The 17333-nt window shown below is 40.6% G+C and overlaps 1 protein-coding gene across 2 annotated transcripts in view; it reads left to right on the forward strand.

Annotated features, from left to right (window-relative positions):
• Positions 1 to 6177: 6177 nt before the first annotated feature.
• Positions 6178 to 17333, forward strand: part of LOC115373902 (double-stranded RNA-specific editase 1-like) — a 63667-nt gene continuing 52511 nt past the window's right edge. For both annotated transcript variants that reach the window (XM_030072539.1, XM_030072547.1), the window contains exon 1: positions 6178 to 6318. The gene's annotated coding sequence lies outside the window, so the exon portion shown is untranslated. The remainder of the gene's footprint in view (positions 6319 to 17333) is intronic.

Here is a 17333-nt window from a genome sequence, read left to right on the forward strand (position 1 = left end):
ACCCAATATTTGTCTTTAATCAACTGCTTGTTCGTTTAACCAACAAGGGCATTTCAGAAAGGCTCCAGTCTGGTTCCCGAGCAAACCACAGCACTGAGACATGCAGCAGGTAAGTCTGATTTAATTTAAACAGTCCTCCTCTGCGCTTTTTCACAGCACAGCATATCCTTACGTCCCTCTTGGGTGGAGCTAAGACAGGAGAAAGAACAGAGGATGATCACACTGAGAAATGATGAAGGAGTGTATCCGCATCTGTGTGTCATACACTGCACGTTAGACAGAAGTTGTCTTCAACCCCCGGTCCCTGCTATGATTAGATTTGAGGTAAGAAAAACCTAATCAATAGAAGATTCAGTGCTGGCTGGGCCCATTAGGACTCATTAATAATGAATACAGGGGGAAGAGTGCAGTGTCAAATTAAGAGTAATTAGAGCTTGTTGGCTGCCTTCTATATATACAGTATGTATAGACAAGTCAAAGCATTGCTTTGCTGCAGCCAGTGTTGGCTTCACTTACATGCCGTGTAAAAGTCAGATGAGCAAATAGCTGCAGCATGTAAAGTGGAGGTAGAAAATAAGATCTGGTTTTACTTCCATGACAGACTGAGGCTAAGCTGTCTGTCTGTCAGCACAGGCCGGGGACATTCATTCATTCATTTTTGTTTTTTGTTTTTTTTAACGATTTGGATGTTAAGTGATACGCTGCGCCTTATGAATGTCCCACATTCCTGCGCTGGCGTTCGAGTCCAGTCAGACTTGACAGAGACACTCAGGCTCGTCTCCGGCTGATCCTCGGTGACAGCCGAGGATGAGGAGGCTCAGCGACCCAGAGTAAACACAGGAGATGGGGGAGGAAGGGGATTAAAGGGCCGTGCTGTAACAAGTCTCCAGACAGGCAGAGGAACTCGTCCAACTCACGCTGAAACTGGGAATCGAGACAAAAACTCCTGCACATGAAATAGATAACACTTGAGGCTGCACCTACGTTAAGTCAGTGGTTCAGTGTTTACCTGTGGCATGGAGAGAGAAAGAGAAGAAGATGATCACTCATATTTCATACTTAATTTACACCTTTCCAGTCATGCAACACTTTCTGTCTAACGAAGGCTATAACGGGTGATCAAATATGTTCATGTTGTTTTATTTTGAGGTATGATGTCCCTATTTTGAGATTTCCTACGTTTATAGATTTTCAACTCAGAACACAGCGGTACGACATTATCCTTGTGATTACAGTGTGATGTCAGAGAAAAATGGCCTTCGTGTTAATAAGATTGCACTTTATATGACAACCCGCCTGCACCTTAGAGCCAAAACCCTCAGTTATGATTTGATGACGACCAAACTACAATTGTGTGGCAAAGTAAGGGCTTGATTTGTGTCTAAAGCTCTAAAAGTAGGCAAACTAGACTGAATAATGCACATATACAACATGACCAGTTTATTTAAGGCATGTCAAGGTATACAAAACATACAAATCATGTTTTCCTGTAGTTTGTATGTTTGGTCACACAGCTGTTTGGGCTGGGTTTCTATTGATGAAGATACAAAGATATAAGACTTCCTATCTGAGGAGATTTTTGTTGTTGAGCATAATTTTGTCCATCTAAATGTGAGTGTCGATATATTACAGCACTGTTTAGTTGTTAATATTTTCCAGGATAACCTTACGATGGTGCGTTTGAGAGCTTATCAACAGTCAGGTAAAAGTAATTTGAAAATCTGCCTAACAGGCTATAACGGGTGATCAAATATGTTAGTCATAGCTGCAGCCATGTCTGCAGAACAAGGAGAGAAAATCAAGGAGAGAAAAGTGTATCTTCATAAATCAATGATCACAACATTGAAAAACAAAAATCATCTCTGTTTGAAGTTAGAATTAGGTGTGAGGGCTAACTGTAGGTGTAATATTGGGGTTAAGGCAAAGCTTAGGTTGATAGACAAGTTTATAGCTTATCCAGAAAGTGTTGAAACAGTCCAATGCGGGTCCCCTTTAATCCCCCCACATGATGTGGAGAATGGTTTGTGGGTAAATCACTATGAATTGTAGTCCAAACTTTGAAAACCAACAGTACGCTCCTTTTTAACAGGACAGTGTGGTGACTCGTTGCATTCCTGTTATTTTTTCCATGTCCTGTGATTAAAGAGATCCTTTTTTTCCTGCCAAATCTTTCACTTTTCTCATTAGACATGACTTTAATTAACTCTAAATTCCCTCCTATGAGGAGATGATAAATGTGGTGAGTGTCTTTTGTTGATTTGTCAGTGATCTGTGCACTTGACAGAAATGGCTGCTGACCGTCTGCCTCTGGGATCTGCTTCTGTTTCTCAGCCATGAGTCACTCACATCTGCTGCTGCAGGAGAGGCAAGATGATGTGATCCACTGTGCAGTCATCTCATACACGCAACACAGGAGTCTGTGAGGAAAACAAAAATTACTTTGAATAGTTTTACTTTTTCAAAAAAACTAAAATTGGTCAATAAGTAATATTACTGAAATATTTTTAAAAATGTGAAGAGTTATTTTCCACCAATTACCTCTGTAATACTGATGAACTAAATAAAATAAATATTGCAAAAAAAATTTAAATTGAATTAAATATAAAATTTAAAAAATTCACATTTTATTAAAATATTTTTAAATATAAAGAATTCATTTCAACTAATCGGTCTTTAATATTGATCACCAAAATGAAGCAAAAAATTTATTAGAATTGCTCAGTAAGTAATATTATTAATTTAAAAAAAATATATATGAAGAATTCATTTCCACCAATTATCCCTCTAATATTGATTGATTCATTAATTTAAGGAAAAATTGCAGAAAAAAATCAGTTACATCAAAAATAAAAATATACAAACATTTCATTTCTTGATCAACATGAATTATTAATAAATAATATTATTAAAATATTTGTAAAAAAAAACAACAACACAATTACTTCACACTAATTACTCTTTAATATTGATTACCAATAGGAAGCAAAAATTGCAAATAAAATTAATTAAATATTAAAAAAGAAAATAAGACAGATATTCAATTTGGTGATTTAATAAGTAAAAATAAATATTACTATGATAGTTCATGGTAAGTAAGGGTTTACTTTCTGCCAAAACCCATAAAGCTGTTCATTCTTTTTGTTTTCAGATGGATTTTTTTTTTTTTTTTTGGTCTTCCTGTTCATTGTCAACACACATCCTCGCTCACACATTTACACCACAAACACACACATCTGACACCTTACAGCACAGTCAAATTATTTTAGGACATATGCATGACTGGTATCTTTTAAATTAACATTTTTTAAAATTCTCACATCCCCCCTAAAGTACTCAAACATACCCCTAGGGGCACTCATACCCCGTTTGAGAGCCACCACTGTAATTAGAGGTGATATTAAACCTGTTTGTGCAGTAAAAAGGCAAAGACCTTGTTATGTTTCTGTGCCCGCTGTTGGCCACAGAAACATAACAAGGTTTTTTTTTTTTTACTTTGTCAGGCCAGCAGAGCGTGGCTGGGCGGCGGCAGGCACACAGGAGAGACTGAAACGAGAGACGAGAGCGCAGAGAGAAGTCCTCCTCTGCATGCTGAGCGCGGGCTGGTGATTAAGCAGATGTAACTTTGCCGCAGGGCTTCCTCTCTCGCCTGGCTGCCTCCTTTAAAACACAGTGTGAATGAGTCACGGTGCACTGGGATTGACCTGAACCATGTATGTTTTCACGTTAAAGGGAAAGTTCACACAAAAAAAAAAAAACAAGATTAAAGGTACCGTACTGGTCGGTTTTATTATTTCGTGGACAAATCTGAGTTTAGTTAAAGACTATTTATTGAATGAATTTGAAGAATTGGTGCTCACAAGGCAGTGACATCAGCCCGTCTGCAGCATTCAAACTCTCTCTTTTGAAACAAAGTGGCCTGAATAGGTGGATTTCAATAACCTTGTCATTTTCAGTGATTTAAATCGCTGCTGATGTGCTTACTAAAGGACTGGTTATTGGTTAGTGGGTGAATTTTGAGGCAAGTGGACCCAAATGCACACACTGGGCACAAAACTGAGATTTCCTTGAAGGAAAAGGAGGCAGGGACGCAGGCAGCCAAGCACAAGTTGAACAAAAGGTGACGCCAAACTGCAGTTAAACTAACAATCAACCAAACTAGTCGGGGGATCAGAAACAGGCGAGCATGGACACCAAAATAAATATTGGACCCATTTTTTCACAAGAACTGGATGTTCTGACACTGAAATGACATTTTTCAGACACAAATCAGGAGAAAATTAACCTAATTAGACACCTGTCTCTGTCTCAGCAACACTCAGTATTACTCAGCATTATTTAGTTAATGATACTATTAATATTTTATTTAACGGTTTTTGGAGGGGAAAATCGAATATTATTACGGCTATGAACTTGTACTGGGTTGATATCGAATATTAAGTGAGCAGATGAATGAGCGACTAAATAAGGCACAAATATTAAATTTGTATTGCATCTACCCTAATTGCTATTTGATGACTTATTAACTATATTCCCTCACAACACCTCTGTGTGTGTGTCCTACCTTTAAGAAGTGCTGATCTAAGTTTACATCAAATTGAGGAAGAGGATGTATCTTTTGAGGAAAAGCCTGTATCATGTCATGGTGTGTCGGGTTGAATCAAAAGAATCATAACCTGAGTTTGGATTTCCATCATAAAGACTGATGTTTAGCCTAAAAATGTGTTAAAACACGTTCACGCTGATTGGCCCTCCACTACTGCCCCATACAGTCGATGGTACAGTGCATTTTTTCCATTCATCTTTCCTTGTGTTCACATTTGTTTTGAATAAAGCCATGAAACAAAAACTGAATATTAAAGAAAAACAAAAAACAAAACAAAAAAAAAACAATGTCCGGCTTTGACCTTGAAATAAAATCAGGTCTGTGGTCACTGAGAGGCTGTTAGACATTTGCAGAGGCACATGAGGATGTTGCAACCCTTTCTTTCTTTCTTTTTTTCATTTTTTTTAATTCATGCCCAAAACCCTCTTCTCAGCACCGCATGTAATCCCCGCATCTAAATACAGCCGGAGCCCTCAGTTTCCTAAATGATGTTTATGCGGAATGCCTGAACTATTAAATTGTAATGAGTTTCCTCAAAGCCTAAATTTATGGTTCCAGAGAAAGGGCAGGAATGTTAATAACTGGTAGTAATTCCAGATGTCGTGTCGGGATGCGGAGTCCGTGTTCTGGTTCACAGATTTCACGGATTGTATGAACCATGAGGGTTAGGAAACTGTCATCACATTTGTCTTTTTGTTTTTTTTTTCCTTTATTGTATAGGCAAATTCAATCAAATGCTGTTGTCTTGATGTAACATGAAAAGTACATTAAATTTTAAAATTTCCTGTGGGGAAATGGGGTCATTGATGCAGCAAGTAATAGGAAACAGTAAAGCCAAACAGGATATAAATAGACTGATGGCAAATGGGGGGAATAACATAAAGAGCCATTTCGACACTAATTATCATACATATGAATAAGAGCTATTAAGAAATGTATTTATAGAGGGAAAACTTGGATGGTGTAGCACTATGCAAGCTAATATCAGGAGAAATGCATGCAAATATAGCCAAAATATGAACTATTTGTAGTACAAATTGAGTGCAAAATGATGCCATAACTAGAGTTATAAGTAATGTATGACGAGAAGACTGAAATTGAGGTCAAAAGGTGAAATTGCAGGAGATATACAGCCAGGGTGTGTTAAATGACCTTTTATGTTCATCTGTACAATTAATAGGAGAGTAATAGGAGAATAAGAGACAATATTGAGGGAATTCTGCTATTCAGGGAATGATCATATGGAACATTTTAGAGTAGTCTATAATGTGTTTTTTTGTTTTGTTTTGTTTTGTTTTTTTTTTAAACCAGTGATACACATGGCTCATAAAAACAATTTTCTGACAATATTAAGGAACGTGTGTCCAATCACGGTGCCTGTCGCTGCATCATGCGCCAATCTGGCCTCATTTTCCTGCGCCCACCTCTTTCCTCCTGTCCAATAAAAGGCCGCTCTCGGAGCAGCCAGGAAAGACCTTGCCAGGGTGATATTGCCCAGTGATTTGTGCTCACCCCCCTCCCTCCCTCCCTCACCCAGCATAGTGTAGGCTCTCTACCCACCACCATTGTGTTATTCCAAGCCGTCCATTGGGCACAGCGCAGCTTTACGCATTTTCTCCGCTGCAGCATCACCTGCACCAGACCGGCTGTCCTGCTGCTGGAGAGGCTTCAGCTCCGACCTGTGACTGAAAGCACCTTTTGCACACAAGCTCACCGTGAGTACAGTGTTTGGCTATAATATTTTTGTGTGCGTGTGTGAGCTTGAATGCATATAGACCCAGAGCTCCACTGGAGAGAAATACGTGCCGAACCCCGTTAGGAAATCTGGCAGTTAAAGCTTGGCTTGCTTGTATCCAACACGACTTGCCTCTCAAAACATAAGTCAAGATGTTTTATAAATTAATACGGGACACTGATCAATCCGGCTTACACATGAGCCACAAAGCACCGTTTGTTTTCATAACATTTCAACTTGTAGTACAGGCTTACGCTACTCGCTGTTGCCCACTACTGTGCGTTGTGGTGGGAGAGCGCTGTTGGGGAACACGGGTGAGAGAGAGTGTACAAGTTACAATTTTATTGAACCAAGAGCTGCTGGATGGATTGTCTGGATGCCGAATTGAAGGCTGGATTCTAACCAGTCAGAGGACGTCTTGAAACATGTTTGTAAATGTATGCGTATTTCCAGTAATCACGGAAACTTTATGTTGACAAAATGTTGAGGGGATTTGGTGGTATGTTCTCCTCACGAGAAGCTTCACTGAAGCGTGCGTGACACTCGTGAACCACGACTCGCCAAGAAGTACTATGTGTTTTAGCGGTACAGTGGCATGTTTTAGGACTCCAATACACATTTTATCCTTACTTAAATGAACTGAAGTCCCTCACGACGCTACAGACCAGATAACGGGACCTTCAGACTTGGATCTACCATAATGTCATCAAGATGTCAGACCCGGGTAGCCCCGCAAGTGATGGTCTATCTTCTGTGGAGGATGCCGAACTCCCATTAAAAAAAATGTCTATTTGGTGTTGCTTTTCATATCAAAGAAAGCATGTCGCTTGCTGAGCACGATTTGACACTTTAATAAATATATTGTACCCGCACATAAATTCGGCATACATAAGACCCATCAAGCAGCGCTATTTTTCAGTAAAATCTCACATTTTCAGCGGTGGCTCACGGGGCTCGCTGCCGCCCACGATGTATATTTTGGAGGAAGAAATGACACGCGAGCCGGTTATGGAAGTTGTCATTTTATTTAAGCTGTTGCTGCTTTGTGAATGGGAGTCATGCCGAACCGGAGAGAGGATCCCACTGATTCTTTAAAGCTCTTATTTGAGTTTTTACGAGCTATACATTTTTGCCAATAAGCATGGAAGGATTCAATTACCAAATGTATGAACGCAGATCGCCGTTAAATTCTGTCTGTTGGAGAGAATCGGGACTAGTTTTGTTTTGTTAATCTGACAAATCCATTATAAGCAATTTTAGCTATGAAACAATCACTTTGCGTTTCCAATGACATCAGCTGTCAAAGGTTTCCTTAAAAGTTTGGTTATTACAAGACCTGATTCTCTGTTTTTCTGGCTTTATGGAAGAGAGGTTGCAACCTACATGTCCACAGCCTAATGACTATTATGAATCAATAATTAAACAATAGAGCCAACATCTAAATATGATGTGAACACAGTGAAAATGATCAACTGCACAAGTCTCAAAATCAGATATTTCTGATTTGATGATGATTATCGCCTGTTCACGGGAGGAAAATGTGTGTTTTGTCATTTTCATTTTGGTAGGCTCCAACAAAGCATCCAACACTGTTTGTGTGAGTTTGGGACTGAGAAATGGGGGTTTCATTTCTTTTGTGCAGTCAAGTCATTTGAAAAGTCATTAGGCCTAATGCAATTCAATACAAACAGATGTCCCATGATTTGAAAAAAAAAAAAAAAATTACATTGATCCATTTGATTTGCAAAGAAATTCCAATCATTTTAACCTAGGGGAGAAAAAACACAACCAGCACAGTCCACAAATTGCAATAATTAGACATTGAATTCTCTGGAAACATGCATTAATTAATAATTATGCCTGACACATTGATAAACTGTTCTGGTACCAAGAACAATTTATCATCACTCGCCATTCCCTCATGAGAGGAACTGCATCAGAATGCTTATTTGGCAGATTTGTTTGTGCTGCAGTCACTTTTAGCCCGTGCCTGGCTCGGCTCAACTTGCCCACAGGCGTTTTGCTCTTGTCCTCCACTTAGCCTACATGCACCGAAATAGAACTGAAAAGGCAGATGACATAATGCATGTTCACTTGCATGCGTGTTGTTTCAACATCATTTTTTTTTTTTTTTTTTTTTTTTGCGTGACTCAGTCAGTGGCCATGGTTACAGAGACATGACTCGTCCCTCGGTGTTCACGTAAGTCCAAAGTTAGTGCCAGGGCTCAGACTTTGAAGGTAACAGTCAAATGAGAACATGCAGACAAGTGGATCTGCTTTAAGGGGAAAAAAATGAGAGGAATTGCATTTCTGCCAACCTCTAATCCCGTCCTTACAGAGGGAAGCTGTGACATTTTGGACTTAGTTTTTTTCCATTAAGCTGTTCTAACACTGAAACAAAAATCCTTCAAAGGCTATATCTGTATAAATCTATATCCTGGCAAAAAAAAAAAAAAAAAATGATAATAAAATACAATATAAAACAAATTCCCTGCTTATGAATCTTCTTCTGAATAGCCTGTGTTGTGCTTCTTCTCCTTGAAATAAATCCTGGCCCGAGTGGTGGGGTGCTGTGAGGCGACGGACTGGGGGATTAGCCTGGGACACTGGGTGGTCGGGGTTTTGGGGGATTGGAGAATAACCTTTCAAACAACTAATGTGTCTCCAGATTAGGGATTGACCAATCCCAAGGCAGTGGGCGGGGTGGGGTTTCCGATAATGTGGTGCTGCCTTTGCTTACTCGCCTTTGAGGACAGAAAGGTTACTGCACCATGTTCATTTGAGTTTTACTGCATTGAGATGGTGGCATGTGGACACAGATCAGTCCAGCATCACTGATCTGACATGTGATTCTGAATATATTTTCTTTTTTTTTTTTTAAATGTTCATTATTTTTTGTGCAAATTTTTCTTGTTTTTTTTCCTCCAAAATTTTCTGGTAATTTTCTTGTTTTTTTTTTTTTTTTTTATTATTATTATTATTTCATTTTATTTTACATTTTTTTATACTAATATAATAATGTTAATTAAACAATTCAAAGTAAAGTTTGTATTGCCGGTGCTTACACTGGAAGTTTTGACACTGCATTTTTCAAATTCACTACAAATGAATATCAGGCGTAAATTATCGGTCATCGGTGTCCATGATTACTAATAATCAATATTGCCCCTTTAATAATCCTCACTGGTCGATCACTGCTGTTAACCAGAGTGCAGTGGGTCTCTTTCACCTCGCTGTGCGTTCAGGTTCATGTGCAGTGATGGAGAGACAACGTGGATGGCATTTTCTGATGTCAAACGTCAAATCAAGGCGTGTGCTCTTGTGTTTTTTTTGTTTTTTTGGGATCAAAGCGGGAGAGACTGAGTCAGGGCTTGGATCGATCTGGAACGTCGACGTGATGATGACCTTGCAGTAACGGCGTGTCAGTGGGGGGCGGCGGCGGTGAGGGTGACATTTTTCCTCGTCAGCTTCGTGGCTGTCAGAGTGTGAGACCTGCAGTGAACCCTGGCTCACCTGAACACTCCTGAACATGTCATTAGTCTCACTCTGAATGGTTTTAGTGTCCCATTAAAGTGTAAACGCTTTTCCAGATGCTTTTCCAACCGGACAGGAACAAAATGCTGAGGGAAACACTTCACTTTCTCTATTGTGTTGTTGGTAAGCAGGAAAATATGGCATCATGGCAGCAAAACATATAAACAATATAACACTATATAAGTTCCCTTTAGAGGGTAGATGATTGGTTTGGTTTGTATACTAATGAGGAAAAAACAACTTTCTGGAAACTACTGAATGTCTTTAATACTTTAAAATATGGAGTTCATGCTAATACAACCAGCGTGCTGTGTGAAAATAAGAATTATTTGCTAATTAATAAACCACCTTCGTTATGCCCATCTCAGAATATCACCTAATTATGGCAGGACTCTGAGTGGCTCAAGTGTGTTGTGTTTCTACTTTTTTTTTTTTTTTTTTTTTTTTTTTTTTAAATGAAAATGGTTACTTTGATTTATTTATTTTTATTTATTCAATTTTTAACTGTTACTAGCAATGTGTTTGTTGTGCACATTATTAATGCCAGAGGATTTATTTTAGGGATGCACTAAAACCCAGTGTACTGAGTGTACCTGCAAATCTACAGAGAAAAATTGCAGTAGAAATAACTGAGTTTTTTTTTTTTTTTTTTTAAGTAAAAAAGAATGGAATACAAGATATAAATCTCAGGGATAGTGGTGCAAAATAATAATAATAAAACAACTTATGTGTGGCATTATGACATTGGCAGAATCTGGGGATGAAAGTGCATGAGTATGTGTTTAAAGCATTATTTTTTTTTAAGAGATTTTTGGGGTCTTCTCTGCCTTGTTAGACGGTGACAGTGGACAGAAACAGGGCAGAGAGGGGATGACGTGCAGCAAAGAGTGCAGGCTGCAGCCGAAGTGCCCTGAAAAGTGTGATTTGTATCTTCACTAGTGCATGCAGCCTTGTCCCATTATCTCAGAGCCTTGTTGTGCCGGGTGACCAGCGTCCTGTCCCCCTGTCCTCCTGTCCTCGTCCCCAGTCGGAGGAGCGGCGCTGCCTTTGACCCAAACTGGCAACTTTGTGACTTTCTCAGCCGCCTCTGAACTTGAGCCGAGATGAGAAAGCACACCTCGTTCATCTTTCTGACAGCCTCGTCCCGGGGCGACCTCGGGGACGAGAGGGAAGTGCCCTCGTCTCAGAGAAAGGTGACAGTGTGACGGAGGACAAAAAGCTGCACGGCGGGTAGATCTGCCCGCTGCGGTCCTCGACGGTTTGCGGCAGGATCGCGGTTCGATCGCAGAGCTGAACGTGGTCAAGGACGTGGCACCACCTGATGTGACAAAGAAAGAGCCATTAAAAGACCATATCAGTGATTTTGAGTGTTTGGCCCATTTACAACAATTTTACATGACAACAAACCATTTTACAAATCATGTTCTGCTTCTGCGGCGAACAAAGTCCTCAACATTCATAAACCACGTGACTGATAATTGGCTGTGGAAAGCAAAACGGGTCCCCGGGGACTATTTTCCCTGGCGGAGGGAGCATTTCAGTCCTTACAGTTTCATCAAAAAGTCCTGAAAACCCAACAGTGCTGCTGCTTTTAGGAAAACTAATGTGGAGGACTTTATTCTGGTGATGAAGTCCTGGTGTGAAGAAAGTTTGAAGTTCATTTTCATATCATAGTGGAATGAATGCAAACCAACACCTGGATAAAAGGGAGGTAAAATTATACAGCAGCTTTAAAATACGACTGCTTGCTTCGGGAAAAGATGAACAGAAACGTGATGTAGATATTACACCGACTGTTCAAAATCACTGGATTTGTCCTTTAAGTTGTGAAAGAGTCCGTCTGAAGGCAAAAGTCGTGATTGTGTTTCCTCTCCGGTCATGAAGCTGCAGCACCAGCAGTCCAGACCTCATTAGCTTCTTAATCATGAAGATACAGAGCGAGTAGAGCCCTCTCCGTTTTTCTTTTCTTTCTTTTTTTTTTTTTTCGAGTCAATCACCAAGGCTAATATTAGATCTGCTTAGCGAGTCTGAGGGAAAGCTGGGGTGAAACAGGGAGCAGAATGCTGATCTCTCGCCGGCGGCGCGCTGGATGGGTTTTAATTGTGGAGAAAGTGGGAACGCATTGTGTGTTTCGCAGATACTTCAAAGCCGTTTCCATTGGCTGCAATTAAATTTCTAATAGCACTCTGAGCAAGAGGTGAGGAGATATCAGACAGCTCAATAATAACAATTATAGAAGCAGAGGTGGGGAAAAAAAGAAATATAGTGCAAAATGAATAGAAACACTCAGGCTGGGATAGTTTTAGTGGCAGTTTCTTGTTTATTGTACGCTGAATATTCATATTTGTAAGACTTAATTTTTAATGTTTTTTAGAGAAGGCGACAAAGCAGTTCCTCACGACTTCTGCAGATTTCTAGTTTCTGATTGTTGCACCAACCTGAAGACAAAGTGGGGACAGGAATCACAGACAGAGAGCTGATGTTCAGGTTTAATGGAGGTTTGAATGAAAACCGGGACTTAATTTCTTCTGTTTCAAGGTCATCGTGGACTCTCTGTTAGAAACACATGCTCTGGTCTCTCTTACATGACAATTCGTTCTGATTCCAGTCATGCAAATCAGAAAAGTTTGACATATTTCCGGGGGAGCGTTTTTCAGATTTACCCAAACAACCACAGGTCAACCACAGGAGGCCGGGAACTGAACTGGAAAGGAGGAAAGGAAACGTTATTGTGACCAAAAGTATGTTCTCGCGGTTTAAAAAAAAAAAAAAAAAAAATCCAAAGTTTTTCAGCGTCTGAGCCGTGTCGAGCTGCTCTTTAACTTCTAATACACATGAGCGGATTCTTTTACACACGTTTGTGGTCGTGTTATTTCCCTTTTCTCTCCGCCAAGTTTGAAATATTGTCAGTGCCGTGCAGCCCGACCAGGAGAGACCTTACCGATGCTCACAGGAGAAGATGAGCCACTTTGACCACCACCTCCCACATATCTGCTGAGTCAGCACCGAGTTAATCTGAACTTCACATCCAAACCAGGATGACAGAATTAGGCCTGAAGTTGGTACCTCTGACACTGGGTTTAATCATCAGTTTGCCAAAATGACCCGATTGTGGTGTTTGTGGTGCAACATTTAAAAAAAAAAAGCTCTGATTGGCCTTTTATTGTGATTATTAGTGGGATATATTAGTGCGATCACAGTGCCTGAGTCTCCGTTCCCCCTCTCTCCAATGTTGCCACGCAGCCTTTTGTGTCAATATTCTGGTTTTCGCCTCGTTTTTGCTGCCTCAGTCCCCGAGACGCTGATGCAAGTTTTCCCTGAATCCCAGCTCGAGTCAGCGCTATTCCTTTGCCTTTCCCGTCTCTCTGTTCTTCTTTTTTTCTTGACTTTTTTCTTTTTGTGTGTGTGTGTGTGTGTGTGTGTGTGTGTGTGTGTGTGTGTGTGCATGAGGTCACGCCCGGCCTCTCCAGCGTCGTGTCGCGCTGCTGTTGAGCTCGCTTTTAATATTTCATAAGTCATCGCTTTGATGAAGCACAGGGAGCACCGGCCCTCATTAATGGGAGTCGGACTGTCAGCGCTTAGATGTCTAGATGCTGAATCATTTATCACACACAGTGGTGTTTAGTTTTTTTTTTTTTTTTTGTTCCCCCTCATTGGCTTCACCTTATCTACCGCTCGCTCTCGTAAGCATTCAGAGGCTCACAGGTCGACACACCAAGTCATCGAGTCAAAGGCGTCGCGTTGCATCCAGCTGCATTAAAAGGCAGCAGAGACACGAAGACGCTTTTCTTCCCCTCCTAAGTGATACTCACTGCGAGGACAACAACAAACAAACAAGCCTCACCTCCGGGTGCAGGTGCACATGCTGACCTGCTGGTGTTTTTGGCTCGAAATTAAAGGAGCATGCCAGTGATTTTGATTTGGAATTAACCTTTTTTTTTTTTTAGCTGCCTTATAATGTTCTGCCTCTGCGGCGAATAAAGTCATCAAAATTCAGAAACCACACAATTCATAAATGGCTGTGGAGAGCAAACGTTTCACTCCAGGGGACTATTTTCCCTGGCGGAGGAGGTCGTGTTTCACCTCTGCCCCAATTTTAAAGTCTTCAAAACCCAACGGTGCTGCTGCTTTTAGGAAAACTAATGTGGAGGACTTTATTATGGTGATGGAAAACTGGTGTGAGGGAAGATTGAAAGTTCATTTTCATAGCATAGTGGAATGAACGGAAACCAACAGCTGGAGAAAAGGGAGGAATAATGATCTGCCAGTTTTAAAATATCACTTTTTGCTTTTGGGAGAAGATTAGCAGAAACCTGAAGTTTATGCGCTAAACCATCAGCCATTTCTGGTTACTTTTTTTTGGAAGTGTCTGTGATTTTATTATCGCTCTGGCTACAACAACGTCAAAAGACACGCGCGCACACAAAGATGAATAGTTTCAGCACATGTTAGGTCTGGATCAGAAGCCACATGCACAAACCGAACCGAAACATTGTCTAGTAAACTTTTAACAAGGCAGTCAGGGAGGGTTTTATAGGTCTGTTGTACAAAATTACCATCATGTACAGTCAGTTCAGTCCGGCCTGTGCTCTGGTTGAAGTGTCAAACAGAGTTGGAATATGTTTGGATCAGCTGCTGGCCACTGACTCAACCCTTCTCTGGCCAGCTGCTGAGATTTCTGCCTCACAAAAGTCACTCTGCAGCCCCAGACTCTGTTTGGGAGCAAAGTTTGTCGTCTTCGGGCTCAAGCTGGTATTGGCCCGTGGGATCTGCTCACTCACATTAGTCTGTGTTTCAGGGTAAAGTTTTAGTTTCTCTTGATGGTACAAAAGTTGTTTCAGAAGTTTTTCCTCTCTTAAAGTGATAAAACTCTGGATCAAACACCACATCCTTGCTATTTTTGGCATGAAAATGATCAAATTTAAAGATATTGAAACACCGGCTATCCAAAAATATCTTCGTTGGCCTTTAAAAACCCATATAGGTTAAACCCTCATCCTTTTTCTTAATCCATTGTATTTGTTGCCATGTTGATGGGAAGGCTCATTCACGCATAAAATGACATTTATAACGCATAAACCTGTTTCTGTGCACTGCATTACATGTCATTTCTGCCACTGATTTTGAGGAGCATCCCAGTGATTTTAAAACTGCGATATCATTTCTCCTCCCTTTTCTCCAGCCGTTGGTTTCCATTCCTTCCTCTACGCTATGAAAATGAACTTTCAGAGACTTCAGACTTTCCTCACACCAGTTTTCCATCACTGTAATAAAGTCCTCCACATCAGTTTTCCTAAAAGCAGCAGCACTGTTGGGTTTTCAAGACTTTCTGATATTGGGGCACAATAAAAGCGCTTCCTCCGCCAGGTAAAATAGTCCCAGGGGAAACTTTCCACAGCCAGTAGTTGTGTGGTTTATGAATGTTGAAGATGGGGTGAAATATTTCGTACCCCAATATGCTTTGAAAAATGCTTTGCTGCCATGTAAAATGTGCAAAACATTCAAAATCACCTGTGTGGTCCTTTAATTTTCTAATCTGAAGTGATCGAGGCCGTCGTTTCCCTGCTGTCGGATGTTTTTTATATTTTTCTGAGACGAGGTCCACAGATTGGACAACTGGCTTGGTAGATATTCTTTTTTTTGTTTAATGAGCTCTGGCAGTTCACACTCTCATCCTTGAGCATCTAATTAGTTGGTGCATCTCGGGAAAGAGACAGGAGACGGACGAGCGCCGCGTCATCGCCGCAAAACGCGATAATCCTGATTGCTGTGGGATCGCCGTCGCGTCTCAGAGGTTCGGTAAACACTTGGGTCTCGTATCAACATCTTGACATTTTCAGCTGCAGCAGGCTGTCAAAATAAAATGGCAAAATGCTCAACTCGTTCTCCAACACAGCAGTAAAATCACCTTTTCCAGTCGTGAGTACTAACTACTGAGCTTGTACTTATCTTATCCATTAGCCTCATCATTTTTAATTATATAAAAATTATAAAAATCAAGAAATATGATGTTTTTTTTGTTTTTTTTTTTTGCAGTGGGGGATAACTAACCTTTTGTTTTTTGTTTTGTTTTGTTTTTAAAGCAATGATCCATTGTTCACCATGCAGTCTTTCCAATATCAGAAGTCGATGGGTCGTATCTAATCCAGTCAGACGGGGTAAAATATAGTCCCGGTCTCCATGGTAACAGCACGACGTTGCTCTTGTGTTTTGAAAATCTATTTTTGGTGCTTTATCCCATGAATACATGGACCTTTGTAACCTGAATAAGTTGCATCAGTCTGGCACTCATGAAACGTATTTTTTTTCTAAATCTTGAAAAAAAAAATTTTTTTGCAAAAAACAAGCTTCAGGAGTCTCGCCTTTCCAGTGGCGTTAATTTGGGCGAGAGTTTATTCTAGCTGACTGGATTTAGTTTTTGAAGTCGTCGTATTCGGCCAAAAGTCTCCCAGCTGTTGAAGACGGGACCGTGAAACGAGAAGCAGAGCGCTCACCGGGGGATGTGGGACAAATCCACAAACTGGCTCTGGAAGCGTTCAGGCGTTTTGGCAGGCCGGCTCGCCTTCCCTGGCTCGGTGCGTTACATAGGGATTGAGAGTTTTGCTGGAATGTGCTTTGAGGTCGGCGCTTGTTGCTCGAGACACAGTGAGCCGAAGGTGCTTGTTTGAGTCTCTCTCTCTCTCTTTTTTTTTTTTTTTTTTTTATAGGATGTAACCTAGTTTTTCTGTCATTAATCCACGATGCCGCATTTCAAGAGGAGACAGAGAAGCAAGGAAGGAAGGAGGGAAGCAAGGAGGCCTCGTCTTCCTTTTGATCCTTGAACAGTCAAGGAGTTCACCGGTGTCTGACGAATAAGGAGATCAATAGCTTTAAGAACAAATCTGAACATCGCCGCTCATTCTTCAGTGAAATATCAAGTAGTTTTATCATCATCAAGAAAAGGTTGAGACCATCCAGGCTCTCAAAAAGCACAGGAAGGAAGATAGATAAAAAGCCTTTATTTCAGCATGACTACATCAGCAGCAGCGCAAAATTGCCATAAATGTAGTTTCAGGGGTACTCACATTAAAAGATACAAATGGGAACAAACAAAAGAGATTAAAAAAAAGTGGCATACAACTCAAAATCAATATAATATAGTCATATTTATCGGCATTTGAAAGGTTAGTGGATCACTTTATGTTGGCAAATCTTCTAACACAGTGTTATAATTAAGCCGATTGAGCGTCTTAACAAATTGGACTTGTGTGGTCTTTATTTTGTTCCTTTGAAATGATTTGGGTGCACTGCAGCAGCCAGTAAGGGCGAGACAGAGATGGAAAAGCAAAACGAGCAGTGAGACGCGTCCTGGACCGTCCACCTCTGGAAGCAGGCGTCTCATTAGGACGACGTTTCGAGTCCCTGTTAAAGGAGGTCGTTCGAGCTGCTCTCCGTATGCCGAGAAACATAAGGAAACCCACA

The sequence above is a fragment of the Myripristis murdjan genome, chromosome 2, assembly GCF_902150065.1.
Source record: "Myripristis murdjan chromosome 2, fMyrMur1.1, whole genome shotgun sequence".
In the NCBI taxonomy this organism is placed as follows: domain Eukaryota; kingdom Metazoa; phylum Chordata; class Actinopteri; order Holocentriformes; family Holocentridae; genus Myripristis; species Myripristis murdjan.